This window comes from Nelumbo lutea, chromosome 1, assembly GCF_056320005.1.
Source record: "Nelumbo lutea isolate HS-2025 chromosome 1, American lotus-T2T, whole genome shotgun sequence".
Taxonomy (NCBI): domain Eukaryota; kingdom Viridiplantae; phylum Streptophyta; class Magnoliopsida; order Proteales; family Nelumbonaceae; genus Nelumbo; species Nelumbo lutea.
Genome location: NC_142684.1, coordinates 122,837,958 through 122,860,336, shown reverse-complemented (window position 1 = coordinate 122,860,336; position 22,379 = coordinate 122,837,958).

Below are 22,379 nucleotides of genomic sequence, written 5' to 3'. Positions count from 1 at the left end.
GTCTCAGCTTCCAGGTTGAGACCTGAGGTGCATGCAGTGTGGATTTTCTTGAAACCCTAAACCGGACCAAATTCCAGTATTGTCCTAAACTTTGGAGACAGATGGGCAAAACTAAAATCTTACACCTGACCTCTAGACTCGATTATTGTACTGCACTAGGTGTTGGATTGAGTTGTCTTTGATATGCCAACTAGCGAGATCCTTAGCGGGGGTCAAAACTTGGGTATATTGGGTCAGTCCGAGAATTCACCTGAGTGGGTGATCATAGTAACATGATCAGCCCCTTTGTCGGACATAGTGAATGATTGGGGAAATGCACTCTCTCTGATGGAAATCTAAAGTGTTGGCAGTGGATTTCAAATGTGTTTGAAATTTGGTTTTGCAAAATATATTTATATAGAGATATACTTATATATTATGGTTTCACAAATTGTTTGCAAAAGGTTTTAATTCCTAAGATCCCTGTGAGTAGAGAGTGCAACACTGTACCTTGGCAGTATTTGATCATTATGGGCTGAGAGGTTAAGTGTAAGACCATTGAGGTTATACCTGATGGCTAATCTTGCATCTGCACACAGTCCTTGGGCATTCATAAGATGGTTGGACCCAAGGACCATTTAGTGTAAATATTGGGCCCATTAAGAGCCCATAGTGATGGACTTAGGGGTTCACTATATTTAACAGTGAATTCGGCTAGGCCTTGTAATAAAGGCTAGGCTGAACCCATGTGGCTAATGTGTAGATCAATGATAGGGTCCCACGCCATACAAAGAGAGCCAAGTTAGCCAAAATTAAAAGGAAGTGAGCCTGAAAGCTTAATGGGCCTAAAGCCCATTTTGAACTAGGTTAGTTGGATTAATTAAATAGGGACAAATCTGGGTATGGATCAGCAGATAAGGATAAAAGGTTAACTCTTATCCACTTAAAGAGTGTAGATCCAAATAGAGATTTGGATCAGGAAACTCCTAATTTGATTAGGAATAAGCTGATCTTGTACTACAAATAAGATAAGGGATTATCCTTATCACTTAAAGAGTTCAAGTCCAAATAAAGATTTGAATCAAAAGACTCCTAATCTGATTAGGAGGTCATGTCTTTAAGGCTATAAATAGAGAGCAAGGCGGATCTAAAAAAGATACACACATACAACACAGAAGACAACTCAGTTTAATTCTTTTTTGCCTTCAATTCTTTTTCTCCCAGCTCTTGCTGCCATACCTTGTTCGATCTCTAATTCTTGGAACTAGTCAAGATTTGATCTTGATTTTGTTTCTTAATAGAAGAAACAATTCTGAAGCTATTTTCACTACCCCATTTGATTATTGCTGAAGAATCAAAGGTTCTTGGTGAAGAACTACTTGCGTGGATTTCGTATCAGATATATCCCTTCCTAATCTTGGTTTCAGATTTGGTCCGATTTGGTTACAAGAATGAACCTTGAAAATGTAGTTTTCTAAATTGGGAATAGGATTCTCGGATAGGAGTAAAGAAATTTTTGAAATTTTGCCCAACCTTATTGCAGGGTTCAACCATCCATATGATGGATCTCCTATCCCTTCACTCATAAAGGTTACGAGTGTCTAAACTATCAACTGGCCGGTGCTACATTATAGTACATGTTATTTTCAATGAACTGGTCTTCCCATTTCGTCACTACTCCTCTCCACCGTCTATTGGGCCCTCAACTTTAGTTATTTCTATTGGTTGTCCTCCAGTTATTCACCAGTTGGCTATGTCTTCACTGAATGCTTCACTACCACAACCCTCTCCCGTGTCCCCAATTAACCCCGTTGCCTCCACCTCTGATACTCAATCAGAAAATCAATCAGTTCCTGCTATGTCTCCACCTGAACCCACCTCATCCACAGATTATCCCAGCAATTCCACCACCCTCCCAATGCATCCTACAATTTCAAACCACACCACTCCCACTAACCTTCATCCCATGACAACTCGCACAAAATCTAGAATTCTTAGCCCCAACCCCAAATACTCCCTCTGTGTTTTCAAGTACCCTTTATCAAATGTTGAACCTACCAACTTTTCCACTGCTAACAGGCATCCCCAATGGCGAGCTGCAATGCAAGATGAGATTGATGCACTCATACACAATGGAACCTGGGAACTCATGCCTCCTGCACCCAACATCAATGTAGTGGGCTACAAATGGGTGTTCCACATTAAATGAAAACCCGATGAATTTATTGACAAATTCAAAGCCCGACTGGTTGCCAAGGGCTATAATCAAAGAGAAGACCTTGATTACCACAAAACCTTCAGTCCTGTGGTTAAGCCCACTACGATACGTGTGGTTTTCATTCTTATGGTGTCCAATAACTGGGATGGTTGCCAAATTGATGGATAGAATGCCTTCTTGCATGGCAATCTGTTGGAAGTGGTTTACATGTGTCAACCTCTAGGCTTTCGGGATGCTGACCATCCTAACTATGTTTGTTGCCTTTGCAAATCATTATACAGATTCAAGCAAGTTCCTCGGGCATGGTACCTCAACTTCCAACAGTTTCTTCTCAGTCATGGCTTTACATCCTCTAAAGTTGATTCCACTTTATTCATTTACAATGATGGAATTGTGACTACATTCATTCTTATATATGTTGATGATATTCTCCTCATTGGATCTGACTCTTGCTTTATCTCTTCCTTGCTTAATCGCATGAAGCATCACTTTTCTATAAAGGATCTTGATCAGCCCTCCTTCTTAGGTATAGAAGCTATTCGAACTGCCTTTGGCATCTTGCTTACTCAGTGGAAATACATTCATGACCTCCTTCACAATCTCGCTCTTGATGGCATTAAGCCTATTAAAACTCTGATGTCCACCTCTCTCACTTTAACCAAAATGGATAGTGATCCTCTTCCTGACCCATCCACATTCAGAAAAGTTGTTGGAGGTCTTCAATATCTACTGATTACATGGCTTGATCTAGCCTACATTGTGAAAAAGCATGTCAATACATGAATGCTCCTACCACAGTCTACTGGACATTTGTAAAACGGATTCTTCACTACTTGAAGTTCTTTGTTGCCTATGACCTTTGCTTGGTACCCTCTAAGTCCACTCGTCTTCACATCTTCTCCGACTCCGATTGGGCAAGCGGCCCGGATGATCGGCGTTTTCAAGGCAACTACTGTGTGTACCTAGGTGACAACCTAGTCTCTTGGTCTTCCAAGAAGCACACCATGGTCTCTCGATCCAGCATTGAGGCTGAATATCATAGTCTTGCTCTTGCCACCTTTGAAGCTCTTTGGCTGTGTTCTTTGCTTCAGGAATTAGGCGTCATCATCTCCTATCCACCCACATTATGGTGTGACAACATAGGAGCTATGTACCTTGCTGCCAATCCCATGTTTCATACCCACATGAAGCATATAAAAAATGACTTTCACTTTGTTCGTGAGCGTGTTGCCAACAAGACACTCCTTGTCCAATACATCTCTACTGTTGATCAAGTGGCTGGCATCTTCACTAAAGCACTTGGAACTCCTCAGTTCCATAACCTTCATTCCAAATTTTGGGTGATCAATCCACCCATCAACTCAACAGGGGGTGTTGACAGTTATGCCTTGTCAGCAAATCTCCAACTCCTATGTGATTAGGAACTCATCCTCTCTTCACCTTACCCTTTGTATCTTATCTCTGTTATGTTATCTTTATCTGCTCCTTCTTATCTTATTTTTAATATTGTATTTATCTATGAGAGTTCATCAAAGTCCTGGATCTCTCATTCTGTTGTAATAGAGTATTATAAATATAGGTCACTGATCACTCATTTTTTTTGTGTGTTCAAATTACCCCAACCTAGAATTCTTTCATATTCAACTATCAATTTCAAAGCTAAGGCTTCAGACATCACCACATCTACTGATTCTAGAGGTACAACTCAAGCAGGAGAAGCTTTGGCGACACCAGAATACTCAAACACGACAAAGATAGCACTGGCAGTAGAAGATTTGGCAACACCATCAAAATCAATTTTAATGTGTTGACCAAATAGGCCACAGTTCATAAATTTAAGTGAGGAATGATCAAAACTTAGTATCATTAATGAAAAAATAGAGGCTAACCAATCTTTGACAAAAGATAATTGCAGTAGGTCCACCCTTCATCCAAGCCCAAACCACAGAAGAGCAGGATGTGTTCATTGAATGAAGCCGGAAATAAGGAGGGCAAATTTGGGTTTGAAACAAATTAACCATGTGTATCACATACAATCAGGTCTTGTTAGAATGCCAATGGAGGGAAGGTCTTTGTCTGATGATGTCACCTGATAGAGGGTCTCAATCCAATTTGAAAAGAGAGGGGAGCTTTTAGCATTTAGGGAAAAAATGAAGGGAGGTTCTACCCAAAAAAAGTGCCAAAAGGTTAGGTCCATATCCAACCCAACCGTCCAAAGACCCCACATATTTGGGAGAAACTTTGGGTAATGGCCTTTTTTATAAGTAAACTTTTAGATAATCCAGTAGTGATGCTGCAAAATATGAACAATTTTCTTGTCCCAGCTATTAAATAAACATAAATATTCAATATATGGAGTATCTAAAGGGATGAGAGATCCATCATATTGATGGCCGAACCCTAAAGGATGGTTGGGCAAAATTTCAAAAACTTTCTCTCTCTTCCATCTAGGAATCACATTCCCTACTTTAGAAAACTGCATTTTCAAGGATCATTCTTGAAACAAAACCGGACCTGATCCGAAACCAGTAGGAAGGAGAGGGATATTCCTGATACAAAGTAGTAGTAACTCCCAATGAAGGTGTTCACGCCCAAGGAGAAGAATAAAACATGCTACCATTGAAGATGACACAATGTGTGATGAAACAGGATCAATAGGATGGCTCTTCAACAAGAACCAGGATTCTTCAACAAGAATCAAACAGGGGCTAGTGAGCACGACTTCAGATTGTTTCTTCAACCAAGAAACAATATCAAGAACCTTTCTTGATCAATTCCACAAGTGAAGATCAAACTGGGTAGGGATGGTAAGAATAGGAGAGAATTCTACAAATTGCTATGTATAAAACTGAAGAATTCGCCCCCTATTTATAGTCTTCTTTGGATCAGTATCCTAATCTATTAGGAGAGAGTTTCTTGATCCAAATCTAATATTTGGATATGGACTCTTAAATGGATAAGACTTATCTTATCCTTCAGTTAATCCTAATCAAATTAAAAATTAGATCTTGCCCCTTTTAATTAACTAACTTAAGCCTAGTTCGAATTGGGCTTTAGGCCTATTAAGCTTATGTGCTTACTTACTCCTTAACCTACTGCTCGGTTGGCTCTCTTTGTATGGTGTGGGACTCTTAAATCGATCTACACATTATTCACATGGGTTCAGTCCAGTCTTTGTTACAAGGCTTGCCTCAATTCACTGTAGGAGACAGTGAACCCCTGAGTCCATCACCATGGGCTCTTAATGGGCCCAACAGTTACACTAAATGGTTCTTGGATCCAACCTCCTTATGAAAACCCAAGAACTGTAGACAAATGCAAGATTAGCCCATCAGGTATTACCCTCAATGGTCTTACACTTAACCTCTCAGCCCATAATGATCAAACACTACCCGACAAGGGAGGACCTCTCCCTCTGCTGCAAAGTGTAGTGCTGCACTCTCTACTCATATAGACCCCAGGGATTGAAAACTTTTTGCAAACAGTTTGAATATATATATATATATATGTATGTATATCTCTATATAGATATATTTTACAAAAACAAATTTCAATGTTTGAAATCAACTACTGGAAGTTTAGGTTTCCATCAGAGAGAGTGCAGTTCCCGATTATTCACTTTGTCTGAGAGAGGGGCTGATTTCGTCACTATGATCACCCACTCAGATGAACTCTCAGACAGTCTCAATATACCTAGGTTTTGACCCCCTCTAAGGATCTCACTAATTGGCATATCAAAGACAACCCAATTTGACACCTAATTTAGTACCATAATCAAATGTAGGGGTTAGGTGTAACATTCCAGTTTTGCCCATTTATCTCCAAGGTCCAGGGCAATATTGAAATTTGGTCCGGTTTAGAATTTCAAGAAAACCCACACTACATGTACCTTAGGTCTCACCCTAGCAACTGAGACAAGTCACCCCAACCAACTTGGCGACACATCAATGTCAGCCATGACAGGGTAAATCTCCCCATATCTATCCAATCGGCTTATACCCGATTGGACCTAAGTGCAAGTGGGAGCTGTTAGACAGATATGCCCTTAGCTCCAATCAGAATGGTGTATTTTTTGACATTTATTGTAAATGAATAAAGTACATAATTGATTCATGTCATTGTTGTGTGTTTCTCAAACACTTTCTGTGTAAGTGGCTTAGTCAATGGATTTACTACATTCTCCATTGACGATACTTTCTAAATCAGGACGTCCCCTATACTAACTATTTCCCACAGTACATGGTACTTCCTCTCGATGTGTGCTTCAACTTTGAGTGGGTTCGTGGCTCCTTAGCCTAAGCTATAGCTCCATTGTTGTCACACAATTGTGGAATGGGTGATGTGCTGGATGGAACAACTCTTAATTCCTGAATAAACTTTTTCATCCAGATGGCTTCTTTAGCGGGTTCACTTGCGGCAATGTTTCAGCTTCGGTTGTGGAATCTACGGTGGAACCTTGTTTGCTGCTTTTCCAACTAACTGCACAGGCCCCCATCATAAAGATGTACCTAGATGTAGACTTTCTAACATATGGATCTGACTAAAAATCAGCATCAATATACCCTTGGGTCTGTAGTGAACTACCATCAAATACCAAACAAAACTCTTTTATCCTTCGAAATTATTTTAGTATGTTTTTCACAGTTGTCCAATGTTCCTATCCTAGGTTAGACTGGTATCTACTTACCACACTCACTGCCTGAGCTATGTCAGGACAAGTGCACAGCATGACATACATGATGCTCCCTACGACTGAGGCATAGGGAATCTCCTTCATGCCTTCAATCTCCTCGGGAGTCTTGGGAGACATACCCTTGGAGAGAGCGACTCCATGCCTGAAAGAAACATTTCCTTTCTTGGAGTTCTCCATACTGTATATCTTGACTATTTTGTCAATGTAAGTAGATTAGGATAATCCTATTATCCTCTTCGATCTATCTCTATAGAGTCAAAGTCCCAAAATATAGGTGGCTTCTCCAATATCTTTCATGGAGAACTGCTATGAAAGCCATACTTTCACTGTATTTAACATTCCTACATCGTTCCCAGTGAATAGAATGTCATCTACATACCAAACTAAGAACGTCACCTTATCCCCACTAGTCTTTTTGTAAATACAGGATTCATCCGGATTTTGCTCAAAGTCAAACTGTTTGATAGTAGAGTCAAACTGGATATTCCAACTCCTAGAAGCCTGCTTCAGTCCATATTTGGATCGGTTAAGTTTGCATACCATGTGTTCCTGACCTGCAGCAATGTATCATTGTGGTTGCTGCATATAGATATCTTTAGTAAGATCTCCATTCAAGAATGCGGTTTTGACATCCATTGCCAAATCTCTTTGTTTTGGTATACTTTTACAGCTAGCTAGATCTTAATAGACTTCAGCATAGCCACTGGCAAAAAGGTCTCCTCATAGTCAATTCCCTCTTTATGAGTGTACCTTTCGCCACAAGACGAGCTTTATAAGTCTCAATGTTACCATCTGGGCCCTTCTTCTTCTTGTAAATCCACTTGCAACCAATTACTTTCACCCCAGAGGGTCGGTCCACAAGAGTCTAGACCTTGTTGGTCTCCCTCGAGTCCATCTTAGCTTTCATGGCATCTACCCGCTTTAGGGAATCTATGTACAACATAGCTTCCACATAAGTCGTGGGATCCTCCTCACTCGTCGTGGCTTCCACCAAATAACCTTCTTGGTCATAGCCATAATGAACTGGAGACCTGGATGCCCAGGTAGACATTCTAGGTTGAGTGTCTGGAGCTTATGGGACATCTCCCACTACTCCTAAGCTCTCCTCATCAAGAACAACCTTCTACTGAAGATTCTCTAGGATGTAATCTTCTTCTAAGAAACAAGCATTTCGACTACAATTCGGATCATAGAATAGGTAACCTATAGAGCCTTTGAGGTAACCTACAAATAGGCAACGGTTAGTCTTAGATTCCAATTTGTTAGCACTTGTGTTTTTAACATGTGTCGAACAACCCCAAATCTTCAAGTTTTTCACACTTGATTTCTTGCCGATCCAAAGCTCATAGAGAGTCTTCAAAACGGATTTAGTTGGAACTCGGTTCAGCACGTAAATCACAGCCTCCAATGCGTATCCCCAAAAGGATGTCGATAATTCTGAGTGAATGAGAAGTGATAGAATCATATCCAATAGGGTCCGGTTCCTCTTCTCTAACACATCGTTTAACTATGGCGTAGCGGGAGGGGCTAATTGTGATACTATCCCATTGTCCTTTAAGTAGTCCCTGAATTCATCAAAGAGATACTCACCACCTCGATCTGATCGAAAGGCTCTAATTTCTCTCCCAAACTGTTTCTTGACTTCTTGTCTGAACTCCTTCAACTTTTCAAAGGATTTAGACTTATGTCTCATTATGTACACATAACCATACTGAGAATAATCATCGGTAAAGGTTATGAAATAAACGTGCTGAATACGTGTCCTAACATTCAGGGGACCACATACATCAGTATGTATCAGGTCAAGTATGCCTGTAGATCTTTCAGGCTTACTGGTAAATAGTCGTTTCGTCATCTTACCCTGAAGGCAAAGTTCATAGGTTGGAAGATTGACGGGTTTGTTGAAGCCCTCAAAATTAGTACTAGTCCCATAATAAGATATTTGCAGTAAAAGTGGTACTAGGTCAAATCCCACAGGGAGCTAACAATAATCTCTTAGCCGAATGGATAATATTACTGAGTGGGAAAATTAAGTACTGAAATTAAAAGAAGAAATAGCAAACTTAAACAAACAAGAGAAATCAGTCTTACCGAATTCTGGTTCAGGGGTTCGGTTTAGCCAATTGGCCATCAATCATAGGTATCCCTGTAAATCTTGCAATTCAAGCATTTAACCTTAGATTTTTTAGGATAGCCATAATAAACCTTGTGTTTTCCTAAATCAGCTGACCAAACACAGCATTCGATCAACACTTATCACTAATTGACTGGGTACGATAGCGTTCCATATCAATTAGTGATAGCATTAAGCTTTGTGAAAATAGTTAAACCAACACAACAATAATTGAGATAGCTGCAATTATCGAATCTTGTTCCATCGATTCCCTTAGGTTAAACCATGTCAATACATTGGTCAAAGGCTGTCACGAACAATTGACCCAAAAAGATATTAACCTAATTGCTACTTGTACCACTATTCGTGACAATTACGGATCACTGAAATCATAGATAGCAGTAGGAAAATCAACACTAATTCAGTTTGTCAGACTAATTAACATTAACATCCAATGAAAATATGCACAAGAACCAATGAATACTTGAATTAGAAAACAAGAACTTAAAATTAAATACAGAACCTCACAATGACTTAATCGGACCTCCCCCCTTGAACCAGAAAAGAGAAGTTTAGCTGTTCATGATCTTCGAACCCTCCATGCATTTCTTCTCTATGGCCGAACTGCTCTCTTGGTAGCTTGAGTTGCTTGGTGGTCTCTTGGATCTTGGAGTGAGTGATGTTAGAGTTGGTCCACCCCCCTCTTTATATAGCCAAAGGAGAGGGTTGTTTTCCAACTCCTTCTAGGAGATCATCTTATCTTCAGGGAGTCCTGATCTTCTTTGAACTAATCCTATCCTATCTCTTATCTAATCCACAACCTTCTTATCTTTATAGGATTACATTCAAAATTTAGATCTAATAAGACTCTCTCCCCCTTGGAGGTTACATTCGAATTAGGACTCTAGGCTCTTGCATCCGAGTTGGGCTTCTCTAACAACTTGGGTTGCTACCAGGTTCTTTTGCGAGTTCGGCTCCAGTTGTGAAATGGGCCTGGCTGTGAACTTGCTCCGATTTCGGGCCCAGTTTCATACTCGATGCGGACCGAATCTATAAAAACCCAAAACATAAAAGTTGTTGGCCTTTCTTTCATCTTTCTAATGCTTATTGAATTGTCTAATTCGGATTCCGGAATTGAGAATTATGCCCAGATTAGTTACTGTCGCCGAAACTGTGCAAAATCACCGATTTGCCCTGTTTTCTTCCAATTGCCTTCTTTATTGCCCTGAATCGAAATACAAGAGTAATGAGTCAATTTAAGTGATGAAAATTAGGGGATAAAAATAATATTCTTTTTAGTCTCATCAAAGATCTTCTACAATTAGAAAATCGAAAGGACCATCATTTACCAACCTTGTGATACGATTTATGTTAATGTGGCCAAGTCGGTAATGCCACAGGCACGTGAGATTAACTATATCATGGATTCTTTTATTGGGGATTATTCCCAACGTAGTTTTGGTTGATTTCTACAGAGGGATGGAGAACATAGAGACCATTCTGAAATTCCCCATATGCTAGGAATTTGTTATTCCGTTTAATAGTAATCACATTACAAATCAAAATAAAATAACCATCCATGCATAATTTTGAGACAGAAATCAAATTTCTTCTTAAATTAGGTACGAAAAGACAATCTTTTAGTACAACAATCCCTTCTCTGAAAACTCATTGTACAGTGCCTATGGTCGTAGTTGTAACAGTTGTAGAAGTCCCCAAGTAAAGTGTCATTTCTCCATCACTTTGTCTTCTGCTTATCTTGAACATCTGCAGTGAGTTACATGCATGAGTCGAAGCCCCAGAGTCAATACACTGGGAAGTAGAAATGACCAACATATTGGTTTCTATGATGAAAGAATCGAACATACCTTGTTTCTTAGTCTCCACTTATTGAGGACAATTCCTCTTCTAGTGTTCGGTCTACTTGCAGAAGTGACAGGCATCCAATGCCTTGTCTTTCTTCTGCATTTTGGTTTTGCTACTTTTCTTCTGAGTCTTCCTTTTAGCCTTTCGCTTTTTCTTGCCCGATTTGCCACTTTCAACAAGCATCGGCTTATCCTTCTTAATCAGCTCTTCAGCCCTCTGCAACATATTACTGAGTTCTTAAAGGCTAACGTTTAGCTTATTCATGTTGTAATTCATGATAAACGGATTGAAGAATGGAGACAAGGAATTGAGAACATTATCAATTTTAGTGTCATGATCTACCCTTGACCCAAGAGCCTCCAGTTCATTGATATAACTCATCATCTTTAGACAATGGTCATGAACCTGTTAGTTCTCAGTCATCTGTGTGGTTATAAACAATTTTAAGACCTTTTGTCGAGTAGAACAATTTTACTCTTCGTACATAGTCTTCAGACTATCCAATATATCTTTGGACATTTCGATCTTATCGAATTTTCGTTGTATCGGATTGTCTAAAGAAGCTATAATATAACACCGGGCAAGAGAATTTTTATCTTTCCATTCTTGATATTTCTTCTTCGGGCCTCAGAAGCCCTGTCACCCGGACAATCCGGAGCAGGGTTCTTAGCAATTTTGTCCAATTTCTCGGATGTCAGAACCAACATAAGGTTTTGGAACTAGTCAACATAATTAGGGCCCTTGAGTTTGTTATCATCCAATAACTTAGTGAAGTTTTCATTTGCCATTTCTGGTAAATGCAAAGAAGATTTATAAGTCCACAACCTAATTGATTCATGTAATCACATAGAAAGGGATTTTAATCTATGTCCCATTTCCATTTTGGGCATCTCTAAGATTCTCTCCAAACTCAGTGACGAAAATAGTTGTCTCTAGAAATGTGGAAAAACACATGGGATGCATGGAGCCAACTGTTTTAACTGCAAAACCCCACCACCTTTATCCACTCATCTTATGACCTTTCTCTTTGGCCTCTGTTAGACAAGGTTCATAGCCATTTTAGGTTAAACCTTTTCGTCCAATAAGTGCTCACCCATCATGTTTGTGAACGCCAATGTACCATGAGAGAGTCTTACATTTTAGGATATGCCACTCCTATCATCTTATGAAGCAATCCAGTTAACTGCATTAGCAGATGGATAGCCCACTTTTATGTTAAATCTCCATCCACCAATACAACCAACCTTCATACTAATGATGGAAGGCCTTTAGAGAATTCATCATATGAAATTCCCTATCACATGCACTTATACTTTTAGGAGGGAACAAATAATTACACCCTAATTTTATTTAGGTCAAACCAAAGTGGCTCCCATTGACTTTCATAAGGTCAGATTCAAAGTGGGCCCAAAACGGGTAGGGTTCCGAGGTGTGTTTCTCTTGGGGAGAGACTGAAGTGGGCCTCACTGAGAAAGGAAGATCATCTAATGATCTTAAGGGCACCATGGCAATGATGTGCATTCAGCCATGGTGTTCGAAAGAGCCACTATCGAATTAACATGGGCCAAGTACTTATGGCCCATGTACGTAGCACATCATACACCCATACATCACATGCATGATAAAAATTGATCCAATCAATTAAAATATCTGTAAAACCCATAATTAAAGCCCATTTAGAATCCATAATACTACCAATTAATCTTATCTAGGCATATGGGCTGAACTGCAAAGAACAGTTCGACCCATATAGCTTTTATGCTGTATTGGGCTTATCCAATTTTAACAAATTAAAAATGGGTTTTATAGATGTGGGTTGAATTGCATCTTGCAATTAGCCATCAAACCCTAGAATTTTTGGCCTGTTAATAGCCCTAATCGAACCACATATTTGGTCCAACCAGTTTGGTCCAATGTGTGTCAAAAAGGTCTAGGGTTTGATGATTAATTCAAGATCCAATTATTGAAACATGCTATGAAATTAAAGAAACTGATACATGACAATCAAGAATCAGTAAAAAATAACAAGAGGGTTGTTCGTAAGGCTGCAACCCTGCAAAACAAAAGTTAGTTCGTAGTTTGCAGTTAGATTGTCGAACCCAAATCTGCAAAATTTCCTCCTTCGCGCTTCCAGTGGTTTCTTCTGATGAAAAAAAATAAAAAACCTAATTTCTCTATTCATTACATTAGAATCAAATTCCTAATACATTCTGTCTAGAAAATAAAAAAAAAAGTAATTATTTATAGACCTAGAATGGATACAATACAGAAGTACATCCGTAGATTCACAACACTTGAAGAAAAATCGATCTCCACCATACGAACAACCCAGATTCCAAGAAATGTAAATAGAACAGTTCTAAATATATTGTAGAAAATAAATAATTTAATTTCAGATCAATCACCCATAGCTGAGAACCGAATTTTCAGAAAAAACCTAATCTGTGCAAATCGGGTAGAACCGATTCAGCCTATTTGCGCAGGTTCAAGAATGCGAACTTGGCTCTGATACCACTGAAGGGATGAGAGATCCATCATATGGATGGCTGAACCCTACAGGAAGGTTGGACAAAATTTCAAAAAATTTCTCTCTCCCATCTAAGAATCGCATTCCCTACTTTAGAAAATTGCACTTTCAATGATCATTCTTGAAACAAAACTAGACCTTATCTAAAACCAATAGGATGGAGAGGGATATACCTAATACGAAGTAGCAGTAACTCCCAATGAAGGTGTTTACGTCCAAGGAGAAGACCAAAACCCATTTCCAATAAAGATAACATAGTGTGCGATGAAGCAGGATCAGTAGGATGGCTCTTCAACAAGAATCATGATTCTTCAACAAGAATCGAACAGAGGCTGGTGAGCATGACTTCAGATTGTTTCTTCAACCAAGAAACAATATCAAGAACCTTTCTTGATCAATTCCACAAGTGGAGATCGAACTGGGTAGGGATGACAAGAATATGAGAGAATTCTACAGATTGTTGTGTATAAAATTGAGGAATCGCCCCCTATTTATAGTCTTCTTTGAATCAACTTCCTAAGTAATTAGGAGAGAGTTTCTTGATCCAAATATGATATTTGGATATGGACTCTTAAATGGATAAGACTTATCTTATCCTTTAGCTAATCTTAATCAGATTATAAATCAAACCTTGCTCCTTTTAGTTAACTAACTAAAGCCCAATTCGAATTGGGCTTTAGGCCCATTAAGCATATGTGCTCACTTACTCCTTAACCTGCTGCCCAGTTGCCTCTCTTTGTATGGCATGAGACTCTTACATCGATCAACACATTAGCCACATGGGTTCAGTCCAGCCTTTGTTACAAGGCCTGCCCGAATTCACTGTAGGAGATAGTGAACCCCTGAGTCCATCACCATGGGCTCTTAATGGGCCCAACATTTACACTAAATGGTTCTTGGATCCAACCACCTTATAAAAACCCAAGAACTGTAGGCAAATGCAAGATTAGCATATCAGGTATTACCCTCAATGGTCTTACACTTAACCTCTCAGCCCATAATGATCAAACACTGCCCGACAAGAGAGGACCTCTCCCTCGGCTGCAAGGTGCAGTGCTTCACTTTCTACTCACATGGATCGCGATGATTAAAATCTTTTTGCAAACATTTTGAAACCATAATATATATGTATATCTCTATAGAAATATATTTTGGAAAAACAAATTTCAATGTTTGAAATCAACTACTAACAGTTTAGGTTTCTATCAGAGAGAGTGCATTCCCCGATTATTCACTTTGTCTGACAAAGGGGCTGATCCTGTCACTATGATCACCCACTCAGATAAATTCTCAGGTTGTCCCAACATACCTAGGTTTTGACCCCCTCTAAGGATCTCACTGATTTCCATATCAAAAACAGCCCAATCCGGCACCTAGTGCAGTACCATAATCAAGTCTAGGGGTCAGGTGTAACATTCCAGTTTTGCCCATCTATCTCAAAGGTCCAGGGCAATACTGGAATTTGGTCCGATTCAAGGTTTCATGAAAACTCACCCTGCATGTACCTCAGGTCTCACCCTGGCAACTGAGATAAGTCACCTCAACCAACTTGGCGGCACATCAATGTCATCCTTGGCAGGATAAATCTCTCCATATCTATCCAACGACTATGAAAATTCTAAACTAACATGATTCTCATAAGTGTCCAGTTTAAGGGTATTACACAGAAACACACTGCAATGACATGGATCAATTATGTAACTTGTGAAAGGGATGGTAAAATTCATCGTATGGATGCCAAAATAGTTATGGAATGGGTGGGCGAATTTCAAAAATTTTCTACCTACCTTTCAACTGGGAATCGTATTCCCTAATTTTAGAATCAAGATTCAAGGATCCTACTTGAACCAAAACCGAACTAGATCTGAACCAAAAGAGAATGGAGTAATTATACTTGATCCAGAGAAATAATATTTCCCAAAGTTGGTGTTCACGCCCAAAGAAGACACCAAGATCTGCTCCTGCCGAAGATGACACAGCAACTATGGAGCAGAACCAGCAGAGTGCATCCTACACACTAAATCCTTCGCAAGAATCCTTTGGATGTCAATGAGCACTAAACAAAATCAACCTTTCAACAAAGACAGATGTGAAGAACTCTTTCTTGATCTTTCTTTGACAGAGAAATCGAACTACAGTAGATGATGGCAGCTGCAACAAGAGGGAGCTAGAGAAGAAGATGACGAACTGCTTTTTTTTCTCTAGCGTTTCTGAGATCCTATCTCACAAAACTGCAGGGTGTGTTCTGTTTTCCCTAGGGTTTGAATTCTTGTAATTCGAATAGGGTTTCCTCTAGTTGCTTAAGGATTAAGAAAAGATCTCCTGATCATGTCAAGAGTTGTCTTTATCCAAATCTGTATTTGGATTAGGACTCTTCTTAATCCTATCTGCAGATTAGATAAGCTTTTGGGATCATCCTAATCTCAGATCCGCCCTTTGTTAATGACTGATCAAATCAGCCCAATTCGAAATGGGCTTTAGGCCCAATAAGAATCAAGTGCTCAAAAGACTTCCAAACTGCTGCCCAATTGGACTTCTTTGTATGGCATGGGACCCAAGCATTGATCTACACACCAGCCACATGGGTTCGGCCCAGCCTTTGTTACAAGGCTTGGCCGAATTCACTAGAGAGCCCAGTGAACCCCCTGAGCCCATCATATGGACCCTATGGGCCCAACACTTATACTAAGTGGTCCCTGGGCCAAGCCATCTTATAAGAACCCAGGGACTGTGGGCAGGTGCAAGATTACCCCATCAGGTGTTATCCCAAATGGCCTTACACTTAACCTCTCAGCCCATAGTGATCAAGCACTGCCCGACAAGAGAGGACCTCTCCCTTGGCTGCAAGGAACAATGTTGCATTCTCTACTCACATGGATCTCGGGAATTAAAACCATTTGCAAATATTTTAAAATCTTACTTAAATATATATCATATATATAAATTTTGCAAAACAAAATTCCAATGATTGAAATCAACTGTCGGTAGTTTGGTTTCCATCAGAGAGAGTGCATCCACGATCATTACCTTTGTCCGACAATGGGGCTGATCCCGTCACTATGATCACCCACTCAGATGAATTCTTAGAGTGTCCCAACATACACAAGTTTTGACCCCCGCTAAGGATCTCACTGATTGGCATATCAAAGACAGCCCAATCCGACACCTAGTGCAGTACAATAATCGGGTCTAGGGGTCAGGTGTAACTTTCCAATTTTTCCCGTCAATCTCCAAGGTCCAGGGCAATAATGGAAATCTGGTCTGGTTCAAGGGTTCAAGTAATCCTGCACTGCATTTGCCTTGGGTCTCAACCTGGTGGCTGAGACAAGCCACCCCAACAGTTGGCAGCACACCAGTGTTAGCCTTGGCAGGATAAATCTCCCCAGACTTATCCAACGGCTGTGAACATTTATAACCAACACAAGTCTCATTAAGTGTCCAGTTTTAGGGTCTTACACATAGAAGTATACTACACAACATGAATCGAACATGTACTTCATTTATTTACATTACATATCAAAAGTACATCAAAACTTATTGAAGCTTAAGGCATACAAAAACTACCCAACATCTTCCACTTGCACTTAGGTCCAATCTAGTACAAGCCAGAGTCCCATACTTTCCACATGTTTTTCAAACACCTTCTGTGTGAGTGGCTTAGTTAATGGATCTACCACATTATCCGCTGATGCTACCTTCTTAATCTGGATGTCCCCTCTACCAACGATCTCCCGTAGTACATGATACTTCCTCTCGATGTGCTTTGACTTTGAGTGGGCCCGAGGCTCCTTAGCTTGGGCGATTGCTCCATTGTTGTCACACAACAATGGGATGGGTGATGTGCTAGATGAAACCATTCCTAATTCGTGAGCGAACTTCTTCATACACACAACTTCCTTGGCAGCTTCACTTGCGGCAATGTACTCGGCTTCGGTTGTGGAGTCTGTCGTGAACCCCTGTTTGCTGCTTTTCCATTAAACAACACACGATCCTATCGTGAAAACATACCCAGATGTAGACTTTCTATCATCTTGATCCGACTGGAAATCGGCATTAGTATACCCCAGAATTTGCAGTGAACCACCATCGAATACTAGACAAAACTCTTTTGTCCTTCGAAGGTATTTAAGTATGTTCTTCACAGCAGTCCAATTCTCCTACCCTGGGTTGGCCTGGAACCTACTTACAACACTCACTACCTGAGCAATGTCAGGGCGAGTGCACAGCTTGGCATACATGATGCCCTCTACAGCTGAGGCATAGGCAACGTCTTTCATGCCCTTAATCTCCTCAAAAGTGTTGGGAGACATCTTCTTGAGGAGAGTGACTCCATACCTGAAAGGAACGGTTCTTGGATTTTTCCATGCTGTACCTTTTGACAATTTTGTCAATGTAAGCAGCCTGGGATAATCCAATTATCCGCTTCGATCTATCTCTATAGAGTCGAAGACCCAGTATATAGGAAGCATCTCCAAGATCTTTCATGGAGAACTGCTACGAAAGCCACACCTTGACCGAAGTCAACATTCCTACATCATTCCCAATGTGTAGGATATTGTCCACATATAATACCAAAAAGGTGACCTTATCTCCACTGGTCAAACGATTTGATAGCAGAGTCAAAACGGATGTTCCAACTCCTAGAAACTTGCTTACGTCTATATACAGATCTATTAAGTTTACATACCATGTGTTCCTGACCAGCAACAATGAAGCCTTGCGGCTACTGCATGTAGATATCTTCACTAAGATCTCCATTCAAGAACGTGGTTTTGACATCCATTTGCCAAATCTCGTAGTCATGGTATGCTGCTACAGCTAGCAGGATCCTAATGGATTTAAGCATGGCCACGGGTGAAAAGGTTTCCTCATAGTCGATACCTTCTTTCTGAGTTTACCCTTTCTCCACCAAACGAGCTTTGTAGGTCTCAATCCTGCCATCGGGGCCCTTCTTCCTCTTATAGATCCATTTGCAACCAATTGCTTTTACCCCGGAGGGTGGATCTACTAGAGTCCAGGCTCCATTGGCCTCCATCAAGTCCATCTTAGCTCTCATGGCCTCCACCCACTTCTGGGATTCTATGTCCAACATAGCTTCTACGTAAGTCACAGGATCCTCCTCACTAGTCAAGGCTTCCACCAAGTAACTATCCTGGTTATAACCATAACAAATTGGTGGCCTGGATACCCGGGTGGATCTTCTAGGTTGGTCACTATCTGGAACCTGCGGGACATCTCCCACTGATCCCGAGCTCTCCTCATCAAGAACTATTTCCTGACAATGACACTTTCTGCTCACTTGGGTCATAGAAAAGATAACCCATTGAATCCTTTGGGTAGCCTACAAATAGGCAACGACTAGTCTTGGATTTCAACTTGTCCGCACTCGTTCTTTTAACGTGCGCAGGACAACCCCAAATCTTCAAGTGTTTAACACTTGGTTTCTTTTCCGGTCCATAGTTTGTATGGGATTTTCAGAACTGATTTGGTTGGAACCTGATTCAACACGTAAATTGCGGTCTCTAATGCATATCCCCAAAAGGATGTGGGTAATTCCGAGCGTGTGAGAAGTGACTGGACCATGTCTAATAATGTCCTATTCCTCCTCTCTGAAACACCGTTAAGCTGGGTGTTGCAGGATGAGCCAATTGTGAGATAATCCCATTGGTCTTCAAGTAGTCCCTGAATTCGTCAGAGAGATACTCGCCACCTCGATCTGATCAAAGGACCTCAATTCTCCCCCTAACTGTTTCTTGACCTCTTGTCTGAATTTCTTGAACTTTTCAAAGGATTCAGATTTATGTCTCATTAGGTACACGTAACCATATCGTGAGAAATCATCGGTAAAGGTGATGAAATACACGTGTTGGTTGTGGGACCTAACACTTAGGGGACCACATACATCACTATGTATAAGGTCAAGTGTGCCTGTACATCTTTTAGGCTTACCGTTAAATGGCCACTTTTTCATTTTGCCTCTAAGGCAAAGCTCACAAGTGGGAAGGTTTTCTACGGTTAGAAAACCCAAAGGACCATCCTTTACCAATCTTGTGATTCGGTCAATACCGATATGGCCAAGTCGGTAATGCCACAGGCACATGGGACTAACCATGTCACGAGTCCTTTTCTTGGGGATTTCGACTGACGTAGTTTTGGTTAGGTTAGTTTCTAGAGAAGGATGTAGAACATAGAGACCGTTCTCCAGTTCCCCGCATGCGATGAATTTGTTGTTCCTTTTGATAGTAATCATATTACTAAAAGAGACAATATATCCATCCACACATAGCTTAGATTTTGTACATAAAGATAGTCTTTTAGTACAAGAATCCCTTCTCTAAAATTTAATTATACGGTTCCTATCGCCGTAGCTACAACACTTGTAGAAGTCCCCAAGTAAAGTGTCACCTCTCCTTCACTCAGCCTTCTTAGATTTACTTTTAACTCTTTAAAACTGCGCTTTACAAGTTGGGCTGAATTAATCCCTGCAGTTGAACATCAGATTTGGGCCTGGTAGTGTGAGAGAACTGGACTAAAAACAGTCCCCTTTCGAACCCTGGATTCGGTCCAAACAGATTTGGTCCGATCTGGTCCGAGATGGTCCGAAATTGATTTTCAATTCAAGAATTAATTCAGGAAAGATTTGAAATTAATATCTCTGAGTTTTTAGGCAATCAAAAAATAGACTTGGATTGTTCGCACCACCTGCAAGACAGAGGTTAGTCACTAGGGTTACAATTTCATAAACTGCAAAACGCAGACTGCGATCTCTCCATCTACAAATCTCCAGCACCGTCGTCTTCTTCAATAAAGAAAATAAAATAAAAATTAGAAATCCTATTTCTATTAATTAATTACATCCTTGATCCTATACATTCAGTCTAAAAAAAAAATTACAGACCAAAATGAATAGAAATTGCAAAAAAAGGTGCACAGACAATCTGCACCAAATCTGCACTTCGATCTCTAGGTACAAATAGTCCATTAAATCAAGAAATAAATCAAGAACAATTCTAAATAAATTTCTGATTTAAACAAAATTAATTTCAGATCAATCGCCCTCAACAAAAAACAGTTTCTTGAAATAAAACAGCAAACTATGCAATACTTGGATAGAATAGCTTCTATCGAATTGCGCAGGTTCAGATCTGAGTTCTTGGTTCAAGATTCGAACCTGGCTCTGATACCACTGAAAGGGATGGTAAAATCCATTGTATTGACACCAAAACAGTTGCGGATTGGGTGGGCGAATTTCAAAAATTTTCTACCTACCTTTTAACTGGGAATCACATTTCCTAATTTTAGAATCAAGATTCAAGGATCCTACTTAAACCAAAATCAAACCAGATCTGAACCAAAAGAGAAGGGAGTAATTATACATGATCTAGAGAAATAATATCTCCCAAAGTTGGTGCTCATGCCCAAAGAAGACACCAAGATCTTCTCCTGCCGAAGATGACACAACAACTGTGGAGTAGAACAAGCAGAGTGTGTCCTACACACTGAATCCTTCACAAGAATCCTTTGGATGTCAATGAGCACCAAACAGAATCAACCTTTCAACAAAGACTGATATCAAGAACTCTTTCTTGATCTTTCTCTAATAGAGAAATCGAACTGCCATAGATGATGGCGGCTGCAACAGGAGGGAGCCAAAGAAGAAGATGGTGAACCGCTTTTTCTTCTCTAGGGTTTCTAAGATCCTATCTCACAAAACTGCAAGGTGTGTTCTATTTTCCCTAGGGTTCGAATTCTTGTAATTCAAATAGGGTTTCCTCTAGTTGCTTAATGATTAAGAAAATATCTCTTGATCATATCAGGAGTTTCCCTTATCCAAATCTGTATTTGGATTAGGGCTCTTCTTAATCCTATCTATAGATTAGATAAGCTTTTGGGCTCATCCTAATCATAGATCCACCCTGTTAATGATTGATCAAATCAACCCAATTTGAAATGGGCTTTAGGCCCAATAAAAATCAAGTGCTCAAAAGTCTTCCAAACTGCTGCCCAGTTGGGATTCTTTGTATGGCATGGGACCCAAGCATTGATTTACACACCAGCCACATGGGTTCGGCCCAGCCTCTGTTACAAGGCCTAGCCAAATTCACTGGAGAGCCCAGTGAACCCTCTGAGCCCATCATATGGACCCTATGGGTCCAACACTTACACTAAGTGGTCCCTGGGCTAAGTCATCTTATAAGAACCTAGGGAATGTGGGCAGGTGCAAGATTACCCCATCAGGTGTTATCTAAAATGGCCTTACACTTAACCTCTCAGCCCATAATGATCAAGCACTACCCGACAAGAGAGGACCTCTCCCTCGGCCGCAAGGAACAGTGCTGCACTCTCTACTCACATGGATCCCGGGAATTAAAACCATTTGCAAATATTTTGAAACCATACTTAAATATATATCATATATATAAATTTTGCAAAACAAAATTCCAACGATTGAAATCAACTATCGGTAGTTTGGTTTTCATCAGAGAGAGTGCATCCCCGATCATTACCTTTGTCCGACAAAGGGGCTGATCCTGTCACTATGATCACCCACTCAGATGAATTCTCAGACTGTCCCAACATACACAAGTTTTGACCCCCGCTAAGGATCTCACTGATTGGCATATCAAAGACAGCCCAATCCGACACCTAGTGCAGTACCATAATCGGGTCTAGGGGTCAGGTGTAACTTTTTAGTTTTGCCTATCAATCTCCATGGTCCAGGGAAATATTGGAAATCTGGTCCGGTTCAAGGGTTCAAGTAATCCTACACTGCATATACCTTGGGTCTTACCTTGGCGGCTAAGACAAGCCACCCCAACAGTTGTTAGCACACCGGTGTTAGCCTTGGTAGGATAAATCTCCCCAGACTTATCCAACGGCTGTGAACATTTAAAACCAACACAAGTCTCATTAAGTGCCCAATTTTAGGGTCTTACACACAGATGCATACCACACAACATGAATCAAACATGTACTTCATTTA